Source organism: Cyanistes caeruleus, unplaced genomic scaffold (assembly GCF_971803275.1).
Source record: "Cyanistes caeruleus unplaced genomic scaffold, bCyaCae1.hap1.1 HAP1_SCAFFOLD_154, whole genome shotgun sequence".
In the NCBI taxonomy this organism is placed as follows: domain Eukaryota; kingdom Metazoa; phylum Chordata; class Aves; order Passeriformes; family Paridae; genus Cyanistes; species Cyanistes caeruleus.
The window spans coordinates 237,350-261,741 of NW_028255947.1; the positions used below are offsets into that span (position 1 = coordinate 237,350).

At 50.5% G+C, this 24,392-nt stretch overlaps 1 long non-coding RNA gene across 1 annotated transcript; it reads right to left on the reverse strand.

The window, feature by feature from the left end:
* Positions 1 to 9: 9 nt before the first annotated feature.
* On the reverse strand, positions 10 to 13,481 carry LOC147645858 (uncharacterized). Its single transcript, XR_015282105.1, has 5 exons — positions 13,254 to 13,481; positions 12,909 to 13,142; positions 9,266 to 9,445; positions 582 to 2,941; positions 10 to 470 (listed from the first exon to the last, which is right to left on the reverse strand). It is a non-coding gene; the product is annotated as an uncharacterized LOC147645858 (long non-coding RNA).
* Positions 13,482 to 24,392: the final 10,911 nt, after the last annotated feature.

The following is a 24,392-nucleotide window of genomic DNA, read 5'->3' on the forward strand; positions in this document are numbered from 1 at the left end:
TGTGCTGCCGGGCTGGGACACTGGCCCAGTGGGACTCTGCTGCCAGAAGGGAGCCTGGCTGGGGGCTGTGGCCCAGGCACTGGAACAGGGCTTGTGTGGCCCACAGCAAGCCCAGGCCAGGCCAGGGATGGCCAGCAGAATCCAGTGCATGGGCTAGCGTGTCCCTGAGCAGGGAGTGCCCAGCCCGGCCCCAGGCTGGCAGCAGGGGACCCACTCTGCCTGTGGGGAGCACCTGCCTGTTCTGCTGCTGGCATCGGTCTTCATCCCAAGACCATGTCTTCCTCCTTGTCTTTTAGATCAATATCCATCTCTTCAATATAATCTTACGTTTCCACCTCCATCTCTTCCTCTGTCTCGTACATATCCACATCCATCTCTTCCTCTCCAGTATCCTCTCCGTCCACTTCCATGGCTTCTTCTCTATCAGTCTGTGTATCGACGTCCGTCTCCTCCTCTCCGTCTGTGCCAGCCTGCAGAGGTAGCAAAATTTCAGCGTGGGGTCCCTTTCCCACCCTGTCCCACAGAGCTCCAGCCCAGCCAGGCAGCTGCAGGGTGTCCGCCTCCATGGAATAGTACCATACCTCTTTTGGAACAAATGCACACATCCTCTGCAGGGATGGAGAGCAAAATCCAAGCGATGGGGAGCTTTGGGGACTGCTGGGGGAATCAGGGAGCAGGTGGCAACAAGGTGACAGGGGTAGGCTTGGAGCAGGGTGAATGAAGAGCGTGCTGGCACAAAGAGCCAAGGGTTGTGTTGTGGCCGTTGCTGGATGCTGGAAGTTCTAGCTGGAGCGTGCACTGTGACATCACCGCCAGGAGTTCAGGCCCAGGCTGAAGAGGACAACGGAGACCGTAGAATGAATGACGGAATCCCTGGGTGCTTGGGCTTGGAAGGGACCCTAAAGACCATCTTGTTCCAAGCGGAGCAATCTTCGCCCAGAATAGGTTGCTCAGAGCCCCGCTCCCAGCTGGCCTTGGATGTTGCCAAGGATGGAGCATCCCCAGCCTCTGTGCACAGCCTGGGCCAGTGCCCCAGCAGCCGGAGTGGAAAAGAGCAGCTTCATTAGATCCAACTTCAAGCTCACTCCTGCAGTTGAAAGGCTTCTCCTCTCTGTGCCCATCTTTCCTAGAGCTGCAGGGAGGCCTCGCCAGCCCCCTTCTCTTTCCAGGCTGAGCATCCCCAGCCCCACACGGACAGCAGTCCGATGCGTGGCAGTCAAGGCTAAAGGGTAGCAAATGGCTACATCAGGAAGTGAGAGATGGAAGATTTTGGAGATGGAAGCTTTACCTGTAAATGTAGAAAAGAAAGAAAAGTGGAGGGGGAAATGGTGGGACTCTGGCTCTGTTCTAACTGGCGAAGATTTTCTTCTCTTCTTTTCTGTCGTGCTAACCCAAGTTTTGTTGTTTGAAAGGAGGTTTAGCAAAATATCCATCGTCTTCTCCACTGCTGAAACACTGAACAACATCTGGGCAGGCTGAGGATGCAGAGCAAAACCTGCAAATATCTACTGCTGATCGTGATCCTGGGGAATGCAGCTAAAGCCAGCCAAAAGCAATTTCTGGAAAGTCAAGCCTGCTTTACGTTTTCTGGAGTTTGGTTGTGCCAACTTCACCAGTCATTTCTAAAAAAGGAAAAGAAACTCCAAGCAAAACAGAGAAAAACACAAAGAAACCAACCCAAAGAAACCAATCAAACAAACAGGTAAAACACCCCCAATCAAACCAAAGGCAATGAGAAGTTAGGACTAGTTGTAAGGATATCACAGCAGGCGAATGGCTGCTTCCTACTTGGATCACCATCCAAAGCCACCTAGAACAACTTCTCCAAAACATATCCAACAGGAGAAATGGAAAAAGTGATCCATGGCAGCTCTGCATTGTGGTGAAGGATGAGCATGCAGTGGTCCAGATGCAGCATTGCCCACCCTCCAGGCTGCTGTTTGCTCTGCTGAAAGACTCTTGCAGGACTGTGGCCCCTCTCCATGCAATGGAAATCATTGCCACAGCTCTCAGTTGAGGCACTGGCATTTCCAGAGCCAGATTCAGGCACAATCCTACTGCCTGCTGAGCATCTGGGAAAGGTGCTGAGCATCTTCAGGCCTAGAAGCACAAAAGAGCTCAGGCTCTCCCCGAACTGGGTTTTCAGGGCAGCTTTCCATATCTCTGCAAGATTTCTTCAGCCCTCAACACGTCTGACTTTATTATGTCCAACGATGCATTTGGGCTTCTTCCGTCCTCTTGTGTGCCCGTGAGTAACCTTCCACGTGGATGAAGGAGATTGTGTACAGGACAATTGATTGCGGCATTGCCATTTGGCTTCACTGTCACTCAGTTGAACACGGTCCTTATCTAAGAAGGACTTCCAAGAAATGGGTAGGAGTTTTGGCTGTGAGAGGAGCAGAAAGCACATTTTCTACAGCAAATTGCTAGCTGATGCACTTTCCTCCCTGCCAAAATAGTGATTGCCATTCATCTTCCTGGGAAGAATGTAAAGACCCATTCAGAGATGCCAGGTTCAGCTGGCCTGTGGCTTTGTGTACCTCATTTCACATGTCCAGTTTCAAGGGCCACTAAAAGAGGCTCATGTTTGCCTTGCTACCCACAAGTGCTGTAGGTATTTCCAGGAGAAGAGGGAAAACATCGCTGTCCTGTGGTGTGGTAGAAATGCCACCACAACTGTGATTGTGTGAGCAAAGACAGCCAGCGCTTTTTGGGGCAGCAGCAGCAGCTGAGAGTGTGGCAGAGCGGTTTTGATACTCTTTTTAGAGTCCTGCAAGCATTGTTCCCGAAACAACCCACAGCTTTGCAAATGTGCCCGAAGAAAATGCAAAGAGAACTGGGGTGTGAAAATCAAAGACTGTTTATCTGTAGAAGAAAAGGAACAAGAATGAACTACACCACATATTTACACTGTAAGAATATTGGTAACAACAACAACAAACTATAGAACCTATTTACCTGAGAACAGATCTAACAAAACTCTATGAAACGTATTTACAGACAACTTAAACAAACTCTAAAACCTCTATCCTGAACACAACAACTGTAAAACGTATGTACAGCAGGGTGGCATCTGTGTCTGTGATGTCCCTAAGTCCTGGAAGGAAAAACAAGTAGCACGGTCAGTGCAGTCAGGCACGGAAGGGTGTTCCATGTGCTGCCGGGCTGGGACACTGGCCCAGTGGGACTCTGCTGCCAGAAGGGAGCCTGGCTGGGGGCTGTGGCCCAGGCACTGGAACAGGGCTTGTGTGGCCCACAGCAAGCCCAGGCCAGGCCAGGGATGGCCAGCAGAATCCAGTGCATGGGCTAGCGTGTCCCTGAGCAGGGAGTGCCCAGCCCGGCCCCAGGCTGGCAGCAGGGGACCCACTCTGCCTGTGGGGAGCACCTGCCTGTTCTGCTGCTGGCATCGGTCTTCATCCCAAGACCATGTCTTCCTCCTTGTCTTTTAGATCAATATCCATCTCTTCAATATAATCTTACGTTTTCACCTCCATCTCTTCCTCTGTCTCGTACATATCCACATCCATCTCTTCCTCTCCAGTATCCTCTCCGTCCACTTCCATGGCTTCTTCTCTATCAGTCTGTGTATCGACGTCCGTCTCCTCCTCTCCGTCTGTGCCAGCCTGCAGAGGTAGCAAAATTTCAGCGTGGGGTCCCTTTCCCACCCTGTCCCACAGAGCTCCAGCCCAGCCAGGCAGCTGCAGGGTGTCCGCCTCCATGGAATAGTACCATACCTCTTTTGGAACAAATGCACACATCCTCTGCAGGGATGGAGAGCAAAATCCAAGCGATGGGGAGCTTTGGGGACTGCTGGGGGAATCAGGGAGCAGGTGGCAACAAGGTGACAGGGGTAGGCTTGGAGCAGGGTGAATGAAGAGCGTGCTGGCACAAAGAGCCAAGGGTTGTGTTGTGGCCGTTGCTGGATGCTGGAAGTTCTAGCTGGAGCGTGCACTGTGACATCACCGCCAGGAGTTCAGGCCCAGGCTGAAGAGGACAACGGAGACCGTAGAATGAATGACGGAATCCCTGGGTGCTTGGGCTTGGAAGGGACCCTAAAGACCATCTTGTTCCAAGCGGAGCAATCTTCGCCCAGAATAGGTTGCTCAGAGCCCCGCTCCCAGCTGGCCTTGGATGTTGCCAAGGATGGAGCATCCCCAGCCTCTGTGCACAGCCTGGGCCAGTGCCCCAGCAGCCGGAGTGGAAAAGAGCAGCTTCATTAGATCCAACTTCAAGCTCACTCCTGCAGTTGAAAGGCTTCTCCTCTCTGTGCCCATCTTTCCTAGAGCTGCAGGGAGGCCTCGCCAGCCCCCTTCTCTTTCCAGGCTGAGCATCCCCAGCCCCACACGGACAGCAGTCCGATGCGTGGCAGTCAAGGCTAAAGGGTAGCAAATGGCTACATCAGGAAGTGAGAGATGGAAGATTTTGGAGATGGAAGCTTTACCTGTAAATGTAGAAAAGAAAGAAAAGTGGAGGGGGAAATGGTGGGACTCTGGCTCTGTTCTAACTGGCGAAGATTTTCTTCTCTTCTTTTCTGTCGTGCTAACCCAAGTTTTGTTGTTTGAAAGGAGGTTTAGCAAAATATCCATCGTCTTCTCCACTGCTGAAACACTGAACAACATCTGGGCAGGCTGAGGATGCAGAGCAAAACCTGCAAATATCTACTGCTGATCGTGATCCTGGGGAATGCAGCTAAAGCCAGCCAAAAGCAATTTCTGGAAAGTCAAGCCTGGCTTACGTTTTCTGGAGTTTGGTTGTGCCAACTTCACCAGTCATTTCTAAAAAAGGAAAAGAAACTCCAAGCAAAACAGAGAAAAACACAAAGAAACCAACCCAAAGAAACCAATCAAACAAACAGATAAAACACCCCCAATCAAACCAAAGGCAATGAGAAGTTAGGACTAGTTGTAAGGATATCACAGCAGGCGAATGGCTGCTTCCTACTTGGATCACCATCCAAAGCCACCTAGAACAACTTCTCCAAAACATATCCAACAGCAGAAATGGAAAAAGTGATCCATGGCAGCTCTGCATTGTGGTGAAGGATGAGCATGCAGTGGTCCAGATGCAGCATTGCCCACCCTCCAGGCTGCTGTTTGCTCTGCTGAAAGACTCTTGCAGGACTGTGGCCCCTCTCCATGCAATGGAAATCATTGCCACAGCTCTCAGTTGAGGCACTGGCATTTCCAGAGCCAGATTCAGGCACAATCCTACTGCCTGCTGAGCATCTGGGAAAGGTGCTGAGCATCTTCAGGCCTAGAAGCACAAAAGAGCTCAGGCTCTCCCCGAACTGGGTTTTCAGGGCAGCTTTCCATATCTCTGCAAGATTTCTTCAGCCCTCAACACGTCTGACTTTATTATGTCCAACGATGCATTTGGGCTTCTTCCGTCCTCTTGTGTGCCCGTGAGTAACCTTCCACGTGGATGAAGGAGATTGTGTACAGGACAATTGATTGCGGCATTGCCATTTGGCTTCACTGTCACTCAGTTGAACACGGTCCTTATCTAAGAAGGACTTCCAAGAAATGGGTAGGAGTTTTGGCTGTGAGAGGAGCAGAAAGCACATTTTCTACAGCAAATTGCTAGCTGATGCACTTTCCTCCCTGCCAAAATAGTGATTGCCATTCATCTTCCTGGGAAGAATGTAAAGACCCATTCAGAGATGCCAGGTTCAGCTGGCCTGTGGCTTTGTGTACCTCATTTCACATGTCCAGTTTCAAGGGCCACTAAAAGAGGCTCATGTTTGCCTTGCTACCCACAAGTGCTGTAGGTATTTCCAGGAGAAGAGGGAAAACATCGCTGTCCTGTGGTGTGGTAGAAATGCCACCACAACTGTGATTGTGTGAGCAAAGCCAGCCAGCGCTTTTTGGGGCAGCAGCAGCAGCTGAGAGTGTGGCAGAGCGGTTGTGATACTCTTTTTAGAGTCCTGCAAGCATTGTTCCCGAAACAACCCACAGCTTTGCAAATGTGCCCGAAGAAAATGCAAAGAGAACTGGGGTGTGAAAATCAAAGACTGTTTATCTGTAGAAGAAAAGGAACAAGAATGAACTACACCACATATTTACACTGTAAGAATATTGGTAACAACAACAACAACAACAACAACAACAACAACAAACTATAGAACCTATTTACCTGAGAACAGATCTAACAAAACTCTATGAAACGTATTTACAGACAACTTAAACAAACTCTAAAACCTCTATCCTGAACACAACAACTGTAAAACGTATGTACAGCAGGGTGGCATCTGTGTCTGTGATGTCCCTAAGTCCTGGAAGGAAAAACAAGTAGCACGGTCAGTGCAGTCAGGCACGGAAGGGTGTTCCATGTGCTGCCGGGCTGGGACACTGGCCCAGTGGGACTCTGCTGCCAGAAGGGAGCCTGGCTGGGGGCTGTGGCCCAGGCACTGGAACAGGGCTTGTGTGGCCCACAGCAAGCCCAGGCCAGGCCAGGGATGGCCAGCAGAATCCAGTGCATGGGCTAGCGTGTCCCTGAGCAGGGAGTGCCCAGCCCGGCCCCAGGCTGGCAGCAGGGGACCCACTCTGCCTGTGGGGAGCACCTGCCTGTTCTGCTGCTGGCATCGGTCTTCATCCCAAGACCATGTCTTCCTCCTTGTCTTTTAGATCAATATCCATCTCTTCAATATAATCTTACGTTTCCACCTCCATCTCTTCCTCTGTCTCGTACATATCCACATCCATCTCTTCCTCTCCAGTATCCTCTCCGTCCACTTCCATGGCTTCTTCTCTATCAGTCTGTGTATCGACGTCCGTCTCCTCCTCTCCGTCTGTGCCAGCCTGCAGAGGTAGCAAAATTTCAGCGTGGGGTCCCTTTCCCACCCTGTCCCACAGAGCTCCAGCCCAGCCAGGCAGCTGCAGGGTGTCCGCCTCCATGGAATAGTACCATACCTCTTTTGGAACAAATGCACACATCCTCTGCAGGGATGGAGAGCAAAATCCAAGCGATGGGGAGCTTTGGGGACTGCTGGGGGAATCAGGGAGCAGGTGGCAACAAGGTGACAGGGGTAGGCTTGGAGCAGGGTGAATGAAGAGCGTGCTGGCACAAAGAGCCAAGGGTTGTGTTGTGGCCGTTGCTGGATGCTGGAAGTTCTAGCTGGAGCGTGCACTGTGACATCACCGCCAGGAGTTCAGGCCCAGGCTGAAGAGGACAACGGAGACCGTAGAATGAATGACGGAATCCCTGGGTGCTTGGGCTTGGAAGGGACCCTAAAGACCATCTTGTTCCAAGCGGAGCAATCTTCGCCCAGAATAGGTTGCTCAGAGCCCCGCTCCCAGCTGGCCTTGGATGTTGCCAAGGATGGAGCATCCCCAGCCTCTGTGCACAGCCTGGGCCAGTGGCCCAGCAGCCGGAGTGGAAAAGAGCAGCTTCATTAGATCCAACTTCAAGCTCACTCCTGCAGTTGAAAGGCTTCTCCTCTCTGTGCCCATCTTTCCTAGAGCTGCAGGGAGGCCTCGCCAGCCCCCTTCTCTTTCCAGGCTGAGCATCCCCAGCCCCACACGGACAGCAGTCCGATGCGTGGCAGTCAAGGCTAAAGGGTAGCAAATGGCTACATCAGGAAGTGAGAGATGGAAGATTTTGGAGATGGAAGCTTTACCTGTAAATGTAGAAAAGAAAGAAAAGTGGAGGGGGAAATGGTGGGACTCTGGCTCTGTTCTAACTGGCGAAGATTTTCTTCTCTTCTTTTCTGTCGTGCTAACCCAAGTTTTGTTGTTTGAAAGGAGGTTTAGCAAAATATCCATCGTCTTCTCCACTGCTGAAACACTGAACAACATCTGGGCAGGCTGAGGATGCAGAGCAAAACCTGCAAATATCTACTGCTGATCGTGATCCTGGGGAATGCAGCTAAAGCCAGCCAAAAGCAATTTCTGGAAAGTCAAGCCTGGCTTACGTTTTCTGGAGTTTGGTTGTGCCAACTTCACCAGTCATTTCTAAAAAAGAAAAAGAAACTCCAAGCAAAAGAGAGAAAAACACAAAGAAACCAACCCAAAGAAACCAATCAAACAAACAGATAAAACACCCCCAATCAAACCAAAGGCAATGAGAAGTTAGGACTAGTTGTAAGGATATCACAGCAGGCGAATGGCTGCTTCCTACTTGGATCACCATCCAAAGCCACCTAGAACAACTTCTCCAAAACATATCCAACAGGAGAAATGGAAAAAGTGATCCATGGCAGCTCTGCATTGTGGTGAAGGATGAGCATGCAGTGGTCCAGATGCAGCATTGCCCACCCTCCAGGCTGCTGTTTGCTCTGCTGAAAGACTCTTGCAGGACTGTGGTCCCTCTCCATGCAGTGGAAATCATTGCCACAGCTCTCAGTTGAGGCACTGGCATTTCCAGAGCCAGATTCAGGCACAATCCTACTGCCTGCTGAGCATCTGGGAAAGGTGCTGAGCATCTTCAGGCCTAGAAGCACAAAAGAGCTCAGGCTCTCCCCGAACTGGGTTTTCAGGGCAGCTTTCCATATCTCTGCAAGATTTCTTCAGCCCTCAACACGTCTGACTTTATTATGTCCAACGATGCATTTGGGCTTCTTCCGTCCTCTTGTGTGCCCGTGAGTAACCTTCCACGTGGATGAAGGAGATTGTGTACAGGACAATTGATTGCGGCATTGCCATTTGGCTTCACTGTCACTCAGTTGAACACGGTCCTTATCTAAGAAGGACTTCCAAGAAATGGGTAGGAGTTTTGGCTGTGAGAGGAGCAGAAAGCACATTTTCTACAGCAAATTGCTAGCTGATGCACTTTCCTCCCTGCCAAAATAGTGATTGCCATTCATCTTCCTGGGAAGAATGTAAAGACCCATTCAGAGATGCCAGGTTCAGCTGGCCTGTGGCTTTGTGTACCTCATTTCACATGTCCAGTTTCAAGGGCCACTAAAAGAGGCTCATGTTTGCCTTGCTACCCACAAGTGCTGTAGGTATTTCCAGGAGAAGAGGGAAAACATCGCTGTCCTGTGGTGTGGTAGAAATGCCACCACAACTGTGATTGTGTGAGCAAAGCCAGCCAGTGCTTTTTGGGGCAGCAGCAGCAGCTGAGAGTGTGGCAGAGCGGTTTTGGTACTCTTTTTAGAGTCCTGCAAGCATTGTTCCCGAAACAACCCACAGCTTTGCAAATGTGCCCGAAGAAAATGCAAAGAGAACTGGGGTGTGAAAATCAAAGACTGTTTATCTGTAGAAGAAAAGGAACAAGAATGAACTACACCACATATTTACACTGTAAGAATATTGGTAACAACAACAACAACAACAACAACAACAACAACAAACTATAGAACCTATTTACCTGAGAACAGATCTAACAAAACTCTATGAAACGTATTTACAGACAACTTAAACAAGCTCTAAAACCTCTATCCTGAACACAACAACTGTAAAACGTATGTACAGCAGGGTGGCATCTGTGTCTGTGATGTCCCTAAGTCCTGGAAGGAAAAACAAGTAGCACGGTCAGTGCAGTCAGGCACGGAAGGGTGTTCCATGTGCTGCCGGGCTGGGACACTGGCCCAGTGGGACTCTGCTGCCAGAAGGGAGCCTGGCTGGGGGCTGTGGCCCAGGCACTGGAACAGGGCTTGTGTGGCCCACAGCAAGCCCAGGCCAGGCCAGGGATGGCCAGCAGAATCCAGTGCATGGGCTAGCGTGTCCCTGAGCAGGGAGTGCCCAGCCCGGCCCCAGGCTGGCAGCAGGGGACCCACTCTGCCTGTGGGAAGCACCTGCCTGTTCTGCTGCTGGCATCGGTCTTCATCCCAAGACCATGTCTTCCTCCTTGTCTTTTAGATCAATATCCATCTCTTCAATATAATCTTACGTTTCCACCTCCATCTCTTCCTCTGTCTCGTACATATCCACATCCATCTCTTGCTCTCCAGTATCCTCTCCGTCCACTTCCATGGCTTCTTCTCTATCAGTCTGTGTATCGACGTCCGTCTCCTCCTCTCCGTCTGTGCCAGCCTGCAGAGGTAGCAAAATTTCAGCGTGGGGTCCCTTTCCCACCCTGTCCCACAGAGCTCCAGCCCAGCCAGGCAGCTGCAGGGTGTCCGCCTCCATGGAATAGTACCATACCTCTTTTGGAACAAATGCACACATCCTCTGCAGGGATGGAGAGCAAAATCCAAGCGATGGGGAGCTTTGGGGACTGCTGGGGGAATCAGGGAGCAGGTGGCAACAAGGTGACAGGGGTAGGCTTGGAGCAGGGTGAATGAAGAGCGTGCTGGCACAAAGAGCCAAGGGTTGTGTTGTGGCCGTTGCTGGATGCTGGAAGTTCTAGCTGGAGCGTGCACTGTGACATCACCGCCAGGAGTTCAGGCCCAGGCTGAAGAGGACAACGGAGACCGTAGAATGAATGACGGAATCCCTGGGTGCTTGGGCTTGGAAGGGACCCTAAAGACCATCTTGTTCCAAGCGGAGCAATCTTCGCCCAGAATAGGTTGCTCAGAGCCCCGCTCCCAGCTGGCCTTGGATGTTGCCAAGGATGGAGCATCCCCAGCCTCTGTGCACAGCCTGGGCCAGTGCCCCAGCAGCCGGAGTGGAAAAGAGCAGCTTCATTAGATCCAACTTCAAGCTCACTCCTGCAGTTGAAAGGCTTCTCCTCTCTGTGCCCATCTTTCCTAGAGCTGCAGGGAGGCCTCGCCAGCCCCCTTCTCTTTCCAGGCTGAGCATCCCCAGCCCCACACGGACAGCAGTCCGATGCGTGGCAGTCAAGGCTAAAGGGTAGCAAATGGCTACATCAGGAAGTGAGAGATGGAAGATTTTGGAGATGGAAGCTTTACCTGTAAATGTAGAAAAGAAAGAAAAGTGGAGGGGGAAATGGTGGGACTCTGGCTCTGTTCTAACTGGCGAAGATTTTCTTCTCTTCTTTTCTGTCGTGCTAACCCAAGTTTTGTTGTTTGAAAGGAGGTTTAGCAAAATATCCATCGTCTTCTCCACTGCTGAAACACTGAACAACATCTGGGCAGGCTGAGGATGCAGAGCAAAACCTGCAAATATCTACTGCTGATCGTGATCCTGGGGAATGCAGCTAAAGCCAGCCAAAAGCAATTTCTGGAAAGTCAAGCCTGGCTTACGTTTTCTGGAGTTTGGTTGTGCCAACTTCACCAGTCATTTCTAAAAAAGGAAAAGAAACTCCAAGCAAAACAGAGAAAAACACAAAGAAACCAACCCAAAGAAACCAATCAAACAAACAGATAAAACACCCCCAATCAAACCAAAGGCAATGAGAAGTTAGGACTAGTTGTAAGGATATCACAGCAGGCGAATGGCTGCTTCCTACTTGGATCACCATCCAAAGCCACCTAGAACAACTTCTCCAAAACATATCCAACAGGAGAAATGGAAAAAGTGATCCATGGCAGCTCTGCATTGTGGTGAAGGATGAGCATGCAGTGGTCCAGATGCAGCATTGCCCACCCTCCAGGCTGCTGTTTGCTCTGCTGAAAGACTCTTGCAGGACTGTGGCCCCTCTCCATGCAATGGAAATCATTGCCACAGCTCTCAGTTGAGGCACTGGCATTTCCAGAGCCAGATTCAGGCACAATCCTACTGCCTGCTGAGCATCTGGGAAAGGTGCTGAGCATCTTCAGGCCTAGAAGCACAAAAGAGCTCAGGCTCTCCCCGAACTGGGTTTTCAGGGCAGCTTTCCATATCTCTGCAAGATTTCTTCAGCCCTCAACACGTCTGACTTTATTATGTCCAACGATGCATTTGGGCTTCTTCCGTCCTCTTGTGTGCCCGTGAGTAACCTTCCACGTGGATGAAGGAGATTGTGTACAGGACAATTGATTGCGGCATTGCCATTTGGCTTCACTGTCACTCAGTTGAACACGGTCCTTATCTAAGAAGGACTTCCAAGAAATGGGTAGGAGTTTTGGCTGTGAGAGGAGCAGAAAGCACATTTTCTACAGCAAATTGCTAGCTGATGCACTTTCCTCCCTGCCAAAATAGTGATTGTCATTCATCTTCCTGGGAAGAATGTAAAGACCCATTCAGAGATGCCAGGTTCAGCTGGCCTGTGGCTTTGTGTACCTCATTTCACATGTCCAGTTTCAAGGGCCACTAAAAGAGGCTCATGTTTGCCTTGCTACCCACAAGTGCTGTAGGTATTTCCAGGAGAAGAGGGAAAACATCGCTGTCCTGTGGTGTGGTAGAAATGCCACCACAACTGTGATTCTGTGAGCAAAGACAGCCAGTGCTTTTTGGGGCAGCAGCAGCAGCTGAGAGTGTGGCAGAGCGGTTTTGATACTCTTTTTAGAGTCCTGCAAGCATTGTTCCCGAAACAACCCACAGCTTTGCAAATGTGCCCGAAGAAAATGCAAAGAGAACTGGGGTGTGAAAATCAAAGACTGTTTATCTGTAGAAGAAAAGGAACAAGAATGAACTACACCACATATTTACACTGTAAGAATATTGGTAACAACAACAACAACCACAACAACAACAACAAACTATAGAACCTATTTACCTGAGAACAGATCTAACAAAACTCTATGAAACGTATTTACAGACAACTTAAACAAACTCTAAAACCTCTATCCTGAACACAACAACTGTAAAACATATGTACAGCAGGGTGGCATCTGTGTCTGTGATGTCCCTAAGTCCTGGAAGGAAAAACAAGTAGCACAGTCAGTGCAGTCAGGCACGGAAGGGTGTTCCATGTGCTGCCGGGCTGGGACACTGGCCCAGTGGGACTCTGCTGCCAGAAGGGAGCCTGGCTGGGGGCTGTGGCCCAGGCACTGGAACAGGGCTTGTGTGGCCCACAGCAAGCCCAGGCCAGGCCAGGGATGGCCAGCAGAATCCAGTGCATGGGCTAGCGTGTCCCTGAGCAGGGAGTGCCCAGCCCGGCCCCAGGCTGGCAGCAGGGGACCCACTCTGCCTGTGGGGAGCACCTGCCTGTTCTGCTGCTGGCATCGGTCTTCATCCCAAGACCATGTCTTCCTCCTTGTCTTTTAGATCAATATCCATCTCTTCAATATAATCTTACGTTTCCACCTCCATCTCTTCCTCTGTCTCGTACATATCCACATCCATCTCTTCCTCTCCAGTATCCTCTCCGTCCACTTCCATGGCTTCTTCTCTATCAGTCTGTGTATCGACGTCCGTCTCCTCCTCTCCGTCTGTGCCAGCCTGCAGAGGTAGCAAAATTTCAGCGTGGGGTCCCTTTCCCACCCTGTCCCACAGAGCTCCAGCCCAGCCAGGCAGCTGCAGGGTGTCCGCCTCCATGGAATAGTACCATACCTCTTTTGGAACAAATGCACACATCCTGCAGGGATGGAGAGCAAAATCCAAGCGATGGGGAGCTTTGGGGACTGCTGGGGGAATCAGGGAGCAGGTGGCAACAAGGTGACAGGGGTAGGCTTGGAGCAGGGTGAATGAAGAGCGTGCTGGCACAAAGAGCCAAGGGTTGTGTTGTGGCCGTTGCTGGATGCTGGAAGTTCTAGCTGGAGCGTGCACTGTGACATCACCGCCAGGAGTTCAGGCCCAGGCTGAAGAGGACAACGGAGACCGTAGAATGAATGACGGAATCCCTGGGTGCTTGGGCTTGGAAGGGACCCTAAAGACCATCTTGTTCCAAGCGGAGCAATCTTCGCCCAGAATAGGTTGCTCAGAGCCCCGCTCCCAGCTGGCCTTGGATGTTGCCAAGGATGGAGCATCCCCAGCCTCTGTGCACAGCCTGGGCCAGTGCCCCAGCAGCCGGAGTGGAAAAGAGCAGCTTCATTAGATCCAACTTCAAGCTCACTCCTGCAGTTGAAAGGCTTCTCCTCTCTGTGCCCATCTTTCCTAGAGCTGCAGGGAGGCCTCGCCAGCCCCCTTCTCTTTCCAGGCTGAGCATCCCCAGCCCCACACGGACAGCAGTCCGATGCGTGGCAGTCAAGGCTAAAGGGTAGCAAATGGCTACATCAGGAAGTGAGAGATGGAAGCTTTTGCAGATGGAAGCTTTACCTCTAAATGTAGAAAAGAAAGAAAAGTGGAGGGGGAAATGGTGGGACTCTGGCTCTGTTCTAACTGGCGAAGATTTTCTTTTCTTCTTTTCTGTCGTGCTAACCCAAGTTTTGTTTTTTGAAAGGAGGTTTAGCAAAATATCCATCGTCTTCTCCACTGCTGAAACACTGAACAACATCTGGGCAGGCTGAGGATGCAGAGCAAAACCTGCAAATATCTACTGCTGATCGTGATCCTGGGGAATGCAGCTAAAGCCAGCCAAAAGCAATTTCTGGAAAGTCAAGCCTGCTTTACGTTTTCTGGAGTTTGGTTGTGCCAACTTCACCAGTCATTTCTAAAAAAGGAAAAGAAACTCCAAGCAAAACAGAGAAAAACACAAAGAAACCAACCCAAAGAAACCAATCAAACAAACAGGTAAAACACCCCCAATCAAACCAAAGGCAATGAGAAGTTAGGACTAGTTGTAAGGATATCACAGCAGGCGAATGGCTGCTTCCTACTTGGATCACCATCCAAAGCCACCTAGAACAACTTCTCCAAAACATATCCAACAGGAGAAATGGAAAAAGTGATCCATGGCAGCTCTGCATTGTGGTGAAGGATGAGCATGCAGTGGTCCAGATGCAGCATTGCCCACCCTCCAGGCTGCTGTTTGCTCTGCTGAAAGACTCTTGCAGGACTGTGGTCCCTCTCCATGCAGTGGAAATCATTGCCACAGCTCTCAGTTGAGGCACTGGCATTTCCAGAGCCAGATTCAGGCACAATCCTACTGCCTGCTGAGCATCTGGGAAAGGTGCTGAGCATCTTCAGGCCTAGAAGCACAAAAGAGCTCAGGCTCTCCCCGAACTGGGTTTTCAGGGCAGCTTTCCATATCTCTGCAAGATTTCTTCAGCCCTCAACACGTCTGACTTTATTATGTCCAACGATGCATTTGGGCTTCTTCCGTCCTCTTGTGTGCCCGTGAGTAACCTTCCACGTGGATGAAGGAGATTGTGTACAGGACAATTGATTGCGGCATTGCCATTTGGCTTCACTGTCACTCAGTTGAACACGGTCCTTATCTAAGAAGGACTTCCAAGAAATGGGTAGGAGTTTTGGCTGTGAGAGGAGCAGAAAGCACATTTTCTACAGCAAATTGCTAGCTGATGCACTTTCCTCCCTGCCAAAATAGTGATTGCCATTCATCTTCCTGGGAAGAATGTAAAGACCCATTCAGAGATGCCAGGCTCAGCTGGCCTGTGGCTTTGTGTACCTCATTTCACATGTCCAGTTTCAAGGGCCACTAAAAGAGGCTCATGTTTGCCTTGCTACCCACAAGTGCTGTAGGTATTTCCAGGAGAAGAGGGAAAACATCGCTGTCCTGTGGTGTGGTAGAAATGCCACCACAACTGTGATTGTGTGAGCAAAGACAGCCAGCGCTTTTTGGGGCAGCAGCAGCAGCTGAGAGTGTGGCAGAGCGGTTTTGATACTCTTTTTAGAGTCCTGCAAACATTGTTCCCGAAACAAGCCACAGCTTTGCAAATGTGCCCGAAGAAAATGCAAAGAGAACTGGGGTGTGAAAATCAAAGACTGTTTATCTGTAGAAGAAAAGGAACAAGAATGAACTACACCACATATTTACACTGTAAGAATATTGGTAACAACAACAACAACAAACTATAGAACCTATTTACCTGAGAACAGATCTAACAAAACTCTATGAAACGTATTTACAGACAACTTAAACAAGCTCTAAAACCTCTATCCTGAACACAACAACTGTAAAACGTATGTACAGCAGGGTGGCATCTGTGTCTGTGATGTCCCTAAGTCCTGGAAGGAAAAACAAGTAGCACGGTCAGTGCAGTCAGGCACGGAAGGGTGTTCCATGTGCTGCCGGGCTGGGACACTGGCCCAGTGGGACTCTGCTGCCAGAAGGGAGCCTGGCTGGGGGCTGTGGCCCAGGCACTGGAACAGGGCTTGTGTGGCCCACAGCAAGCCCAGGCCAGGCCAGGGATGGCCAGCAGAATCCAGTGCATGGGCTAGCGTGTCCCTGAGCAGGGAGTGCCCAGCCCGGCCCCAGGCTGGCAGCAGGGGACCCACTCTGCCTGTGGGGAGCACCTGCCTGTTCTGCTGCTGGCATCGGTCTTCATCCCAAGACCATGTCTTCCTCCTTGTCTTTTAGATCAATATCCATCTCTTCAATATAATCTTACGTTTCCACCTCCATCTCTTCCTCTGTCTCGTACATATCCACATCCATCTCTTGCTCTCCAGTATCCTCTCCGTCCACTTCCATGGCTTCTTCTCTATCAGTCTGTGTATCGACGTCCGTCTCCTCCTCTCCGTCTGTGCCAGCCTGCAGAGGTAGCAAAATTTCAGCGTGGGGTCCCTTTCCCACCCTGTCCCACAGAGCTCCAGCCCAGCCAGGCAGCTGCAGGGTGTCCGCCTCCATGGAATAGTACCATACCTCTTTTGGAACAAATGCACACATCCTGCAGGGATGGAGAGCAAAATCCAAGCGATGGGGAGCTTTGGGGACTGCTGGGGGAATCAGGGAGCAGGTGGCAACAAGGTGACAGGGGTAGGCTTGGAGCAGGGTGAATGAAGAGCGTGCTGGCACAAAGAGCCAAGGGTTGTGTTGTGGCCGTTGCTGGATGCTGGAAGTTCTAGCTGGAGCGTGCACTGTGACATCACCGCCAGGAGTTCAGGCCCAGGCTGAAGAGGACAACGGAGACCGTAGAATGAATGACGGAATCCCTGGGTGCTTGGGCTTGGAAGGGACCCTAAAGACCATCTTGTTCCAAGCGGAGCAATCTTCGCCCAGAATAGGTTGCTCAGAGCCCCGCTCCCAGCTGGCCTTGGATGTTGCCAAGGATGGAGCATCCCCAGCCTCTGTGCACAGCCTGGGCCAGTGGCCCAGCAGCCGGAGTGGAAAAGAGCAGCTTCATTAGATCCAACTTCAAGCTCACTCCTGCAGTTGAAAGGCTTCTCCTCTCTGTGCCCATCTTTCCTAGAGCTGCAGGGAGGCCTCGCCAGCCCCCTTCTCTTTCCAGGCTGAGCATCCCCAGCCCCACACGGACAGCAGTCCGATGCGTGGTAGTCAAGGCTAAAGGGTAGCAAATGGCTACATCAGGAAGTGAGAGATGGAAGCTTTTGCAGATGGAAGCTTTACCTCTAAAAGTAGAAAAGAAAGAGAAGTGGAGGGGGAAATGGTGGGACTCTGGCTCTGTTCTAACTGGCGAAGATTTTCTTCTCTTCTTTTCTGTCGTGCTAACCCAAGTTTTGTTGTTTGAAAGGAGGTTTAGCAAAATATCCATCGTCTTCTCCACTGCTGAAACACTGAACAACATCTGGGCAGGCTGAGGATGCAGAGCAAAACCTGCAAATATCTACTGCTGATCGTGATCCTGGGGAATGCAGCTAAAGCCAGCCAAAAGCAATTTCTGGAAAGTCAAGCCTGGCTTACGTTTTCTGGAGTTTGGTTGTGCCAACTTCACCGGTCATTTCTAAAAAAGGAAAAGAAACTCCAAGCAAAACAGAGAAAAACACAAAGAAACCAACCCAAAGAAACCAATCAAACAAACAGATAAAATACCCCCAATCAAACCAAAGGCAATGAGAAGTTAGGACTAGTTGTAAGGATATCACAGCAGGCGAATGGCTGCTTCCTACTTGGATCACCATCCAAAGCCACCTAGAACAACTTCTCCAAAACATATCCAACAGCAGAAATGGAAAAAGTGATCCATGGCAGCTCTGCATTGTGGTGAAGGATGAGCATGCAGTGGTCCCGATGCAGCATTGCCCACCCTCCAGGCTGCTGTTTGCTCTGCTGAAAGACTCTTGCAGGACTGTGGCCCCTCTCCATGCAATGGAAATCATTGCCACAGCTCTCAGTTGAGGCACTGGCATTTCCAGAGCCAGATTCAGGCACAATCCTACTGCCTGCTGAGCATCTGGGAAAGGTGCTGAGCATCTTCAGGCCTAGAAGCACAAAAGAGCTCAGGCTCTCCCCGAACTGGGTTTTCAGGGCAGCTTTCCATATCTCTGCAAGATTTCTTCAGCCCTCAACACGTCTGACTTTATTATGTCCAACGATGCATTTGGGCTTCTTCCGTCCTCTTGTGTGCCCGTGAGTAACCTTCCACGTGGATGAAGGAGATTGTGTACAGGACAATTGATTGCGGCATTGCCATTTGGCTTCACTGTCACTCAGTTGAACACGGTCCTTATCTAAGAAGGACTTCCAAGAAATGGGTAGGAGTTTTGGCTGTGAGAGGAGCAGAAAGCACATTTTCTACAGCAAATTGCTAGCTGATGCACTTTCCTCCCTGCCAAAATAGTGATTGCCATTCATCTTCCTGGGAAGAATGTAAAGACCCATTCAGAGATGCCAGGTTCAGCTGGCCTGTGGCTTTGTGTACCTCATTTCACATGTCCAGTTTCAAGGGCCACTAAAAGAGGCTCATGTTTGCCTTGCTACCCACAAGTGCTGTAGGTATTTCCAGGAGAAGAGGGAAAACATCGCTGTCCTGTGGTGTGGTAGAAATGCCACCACAACTGTGATTCTGTGAGCAAAGCCAGCCAGTGCTTTTTGGGGCAGCAGCAGCAGCTGAGAGTGTGGCAGAGCGGTTTTGATACTCTTTTTAGAGTCCTGCAAGCATTGTTCCCGAAACAACCCACAGCTTTGCAAATGTGCCCGAAGAAAATGCAAAGAGAACTGGGGTGTGAAAATCAAAGACTGTTTATCTGTAGAAGAAAAGGAACAAGAATGAACTACACCACATATTTACACTGTAAGAATATTGGTAACAACAACAACAACAACAACAACAACAACAACAAACTATAGAACCTATTTACCTGAGAACAGATCTAACAAAACTCTATGAAACGTATTTACAGACAACTTAAACAAACTCTAAAACCTCTATCCTGAACACAACAACTGTAAAACGTATGTACAGCAGGGTGGCATCTGTGTCTGTGATGTCCCTAAGTCCTGGAAGGAAAAACAAGTAGCACGGTCAGTGCAGTCAGGCACGGAAGGGTGTTCCATGTGCTGCCGGGCTGGGACACTGGCCCAGTGGGACTCTGCTGCCAGAAGGGAGCCTGGCTGGGGGCTGTGGCCCAGGCACTGGAACAGGGCTTGTGTGGCCCACAGCAAGCCCAGGCCAGGCCAGGGATGGCCAGCAGAATCCAGTGCATGGGCTAGCGTGTCCCTGAGCAGGGAGTGCCCAGCCCGGCCCCAGGCTGGCAGCAGGGGACCCACTCTGCCTGTGGGAAGCACCTGCCTGTTCTGCTGCTGGCATCGGTCTTCATCCCAAGACCATGTCTTCCTCCTTGTCTTTTAGATCAATATCCATCTCTTCAATATAATCTTACGTTTCCACCTCCATCTCTTCCTCTGTCTCGTACATATCCACATCCATCTCTTCCTCTCCAGTATCCTCTCCGTCCACTTCCATGGCTTCTTCTCTATCAGTCTGTGTATCGACGTCCGTCTCCTCCTCTCCGTCTGTGCCAGCCTGCAGAGGTAGCAAAATTTCAGCGTGGGGTCCCTTTCCCACCCTGTCCCACAGAGCTCCAGCCCAGCCAGGCAGCTGCAGGGTGTCCGCCTCCATGGAATAGTACCATACCTCTTTTGGAACAAATGCACACATCCTCTGCAGGGATGGAGAGCAAAATCCAAGCGATGGGGAGCTTTGGGGACTGCTGGGGGAATCAGGGAGCAGGTGGCAACAAGGTGACAGGGGTAGGCTTGGAGCAGGGTGAATGAAGAGCGTGCTGGCACAAAGAGCCAAGGGTTGTGTTGTGGCCGTTGCTGGATGCTGGAAGTTCTAGCTGGAGCGTGCACTGTGACATCACCGCCAGGAGTTCAGGCCCAGGCTGAAGAGGACAACGGAGACCGTAGAATGAATGACGGAATCCCTGGGTGCTTGGGCTTGGAAGGGACCCTAAAGACCATCTTGTTCCAAGCGGAGCAATCTTCGCCCAGAATAGGTTGCTCAGAGCCCCGCTCCCAGCTGGCCTTGGATGTTGCCAAGGATGGAGCATCCCCAGCCTCTGTGCACAGCCTGGGCCAGTGGCCCAGCAGCCGGAGTGGAAAAGAGCAGCTTCATTAGATCCAACTTCAAGCTCACTCCTGCAGTTGAAAGGCTTCTCCTCTCTGTGCCCATCTTTCCTAGAGCTGCAGGGAGGCCTCGCCAGCCCCCTTCTCTTTCCAGGCTGAGCATCCCCAGCCCCACACGGACAGCAGTCCGATGCGTGGCAGTCAAGGCTAAAGGGTAGCAAATGGCTACATCAGGAAGTGAGAGATGGAAGATTTTGGAGATGGAAGCTTTACCTGTAAATGTAGAAAAGAAAGAAAAGTGGAGGGGGAAATGGTGGGACTCTGGCTCTGTTCTAACTGGCGAAGATTTTCTTCTCTTCTTTTCTGTCGTGCTAACCCAAGTTTTGTTGTTTGAAAGGAGGTTTAGCAAAATATCCATCGTCTTCTCCACTGCTGAAACACTGAACAACATCTGGGCAGGCTGAGGATGCAGAGCAAAACCTGCAAATATCTACTGCTGATCGTGATCCTGGGGAATGCAGCTAAAGCCAGCCAAAAGCAATTTCTGGAAAGTCAAGCCTGCTTTACGTTTTCTGGAGTTTGGTTGTGCCAACTTCACCAGTCATTTCTAAAAAAGGAAAAGAAACTCCAAGCAAAACAGAGAAAAACACAAAGAAACCAACCCAAAGAAACCAATCAAACAAACAGATAAAACACCCCCAATCAAACCAAAGGCAATGAGAAGTTAGGACTAGTTGTAAGGATATCACAGCAGGCGAATGGCTGCTTCCTACTTGGATCACCATCCAAAGCCACCTAGAACAACTTCTCCAAAACATATCCAACAGGAGAAATGGAAAAAGTGATCCATGGCAGCTCTGCATTGTGGTGAAGGATGAGCATGCAGTGGTCCAGATGCAGCATTGCCCACCCTCCAGGCTGCTGTTTGCTCTGCTGAAAGACTCTTGCAGGACTGTGGCCCCTCTCCATGCAATGGAAATCATTGCCACAGCTCTCAGTTGAGGCACTGGCATTTCCAGAGCCAGATTCAGGCACAATCCTACTGCCTGCTGAGCATCTGGGAAAGGTGCTGAGCATCTTCAGGCCTAGAAGCACAAAAGAGCTCAGGCTCTCCCCGAACTGGGTTTTCAGGGCAGCTTTCCATATCTCTGCAAGATTTCTTCAGCCCTCAACACGTCTGACTTTATTATGTCCAACGATGCATTTGGGTTTCTTCCGTCCTCTTGTGTGCCCGTGAGTAACCTTCCACGTGGATGAAGGAGATTGTGTACAGGACAATTGATTGCGGCATTGCCATTTGGCTTCACTGTCACTCAGTTGAACACGGTCCTTATCTAAGAAGGACTTCCAAGAAATGGGTAGGAGTTTTGGCTGTGAGAGGAGCAGAAAGCACATTTTCTACAGCAAATTGCTAGCTGATGCACTTTCCTCCCTGCCAAAATAGTGATTGCCATTCATCTTCCTGGGAAGAATGTAAAGACCCATTCAGAGATGCCAGGTTCAGCTGGCCTGTGGCTTTGTGTACCTCATTTCACATGTCCAGTTTCAAGGGCCACTAAAAGAGGCTCATGTTTGCCTTGCTACCCACAAGTGCTGTAGGTATTTCCAGGAGAAGAGGGAAAACATCGCTGTCCTGTGGTGTGGTAGAAATGCCACCACAACTGTGATTGTGTGAGCAAAGCCAGCCAGTGCTTTTTGGGGCAGCAGCAGCAGCTGAGAGTGTGGCAGAGCGGTTTTGATACTCTTTTTAGAGTCCTGCAAGCATTGTTCCCGAAACAACCCACAGCTTTGCAAATGTGCCCGAAGAAAATGCAAAGAGAACTGGGGTGTGAAAATCAAAGACTGTTTATCTGTAGAAGAAAAGGAACAAGAATGAACTACACCACATATTTACACTGTAAGAATATTGGTAACAACAACAACAAACTATAGAACCTATTTACCTGAGAACAGATCTAACAAAACTCTATGAAACGTATTTACAGACAACTTAAACAAACTCTAAAACCTCTATCCTGAACACAACAACTGTAAAACGTATGTACAGCAGGGTGGCATCTGTGTCTGTGATGTCCCTAAGTCCTGGAAGGAAAAACAAGTAGCACGGTCAGTGCAGTCAGGCACGGAAGGGTGTTCCATGTGCTGCCGGGCTGGGACACTGGCCCAGTGGGACTCTGCTGCCAGAAGGGAGCCTGGCTGGGGGCTGTGGCCCAGGCACTGGAACAGGGCTTGTGTGGCCCACAGCAAGCCCAGGCCAGGCCAGGGATGGCCAGCAGAATCCAGTGCATGGGCTAGCGTGTCCCTGAGCAGGGAGTGCCCAGCCCGGCCCCAGGCTGGCAGCAGGGGACCCACTCTGCCTGTGGGGAGCACCTGCCTGTTCTGCTGCTGGCATCGGTCTTCATCCCAAGACCATGTCTTCCTCCTTGTCTTTTAGATCAATATCCATCTCTTCAATATAATCTTACGTTTCCACCTCCATCTCTTCCTCTGTCTCGTACATATCCACATCCATCTCTTGCTCTCCAGTATCCTCTCCGTCCACTTCCATGGCTTCTTCTCTATCAGTCTGTGTATCGACGTCCGTCTCCTCCTCTCCGTCTGTGCCAGCCTGCAGAGGTAGCAAAATTTCAGCGTGGGGTCCCTTTCCCACCCTGTCCCACAGAGCTCCAGCCCAGCCAGGCAGCTGCAGGGTGTCCGCCTCCATGGAATAGTACCATACCTCTTTTGGAACAAATGCACACATCCTGCAGGGATGGAGAGCAAAATCCAAGCGATGGGGAGCTTTGGGGACTGCTGGGGGAATCAGGGAGCAGGTGGCAACAAGGTGACAGGGGTAGGCTTGGAGCAGGGTGAATGAAGAGCGTGCTGGCACAAAGAGCCAAGGGTTGTGTTGTGGCCGTTGCTGGATGCTGGAAGTTCTAGTTGGAGCGTGCACTGTGACATCACCGCCAGGAGTTCAGGCCCAGGCTGAAGAGGACAACGGAGACCGTAGAATGAATGACGGAATCCCTGGGTGCTTGGGCTTGGAAGGGACCCTAAAGACCATCTTGTTCCAAGCGGAGCAATCTTCGCCCAGAATAGGTTGCTCAGAGCCCCGCTCCCAGCTGGCCTTGGATGTTGCCAAGGATGGAGCATCCCCAGCCTCTGTGCACAGCCTGGGCCAGTGGCCCAGCAGCCGGAGTGGAAAAGAGCAGCTTCATTAGATCCAACTTCAAGCTCACTCCTGCAGTTGAAAGGCTTCTCCTCTCTGTGCCCATCTTTCCTAGAGCTGCAGGGAGGCCTCGCCAGCCCCCTTCTCTTTCCAGGCTGAGCATCCCCAGCCCCACACGGACAGCAGTCCGATGCGTGGCAGTCAAGGCTAAAGGGTAGCAAATGGCTACATCAGGAAGTGAGAGATGGAAGATTTTGGAGATGGAAGCTTTACCTGTAAATGTAGAAAAGAAAGAAAAGTGGAGGGGGAAATGGTGGGACTCTGGCTCTGTTCTAACTGGCGAAGATTTTCTTCTCTTCTTTTCTGTCGTGCTAACCCAAGTTTTGTTGTTTGAAAGGAGGTTTAGCAAAATATCCATCGTCTTCTCCACTGCTGAAACACTGAACAACATCTGGGCAGGCTGAGGATGCAGAGCAAAACCTGCAAATATCTACTGCTGATCGTGATCCTGGGGAATGCAGCTAAAGCCAGCCAAAAGCAATTTCTGGAAAGTCAAGCCTGCTTTACGTTTTCTGGAGTTTGGTTGTGCCAACTTCACCAGTCATTTCTAAAAAAGGAAAAGAAACTCCAAGCAAAACAGAGAAAAACACAAAGAAACCAACCCAAAGAAACCAATCAAACAAACAGGTAAAACACCCCCAACCAAACCAAAGGCAATGAGAAGTTAGGACTAGTTGTAAGGATATCACAGCAGGCGAATGGCTGCTTCCTACTTGGATCACCATCCAAAGCCACCTAGAACAACTTCTCCAAAACATATCCAACAGGAGAAATGGAAAAAGTGATCCATGGCAGCTCTGCATTGTGGTGAAGGATGAGCATGCAGTGGTCCAGATGCAGCATTGCCCACCCTCCAGGCTGCTGTTTGCTCTGCTGAAAGACTCTTGCAGGACTGTGGTCCCTCTCCATGCAGTGGAAATCATTGCCACAGCTCTCAGTTGAGGCACTGGCATTTCCAGAGCCAGATTCAGGCACAATCCTACTGCCTGCTGAGCATCTGGGAAAGGTGCTGAGCATCTTCAGGCCTAGAAGCACAAAAGAGCTCAGGCTCTCCCCGAACTGGGTTTTCAGGGCAGCTTTCCATATCTCTGCAAGATTTCTTCAGCCCTCAACACGTCTGACTTTATTATGTCCAACGATGCATTTGGGCTTCTTCCGTCCTCTTGTG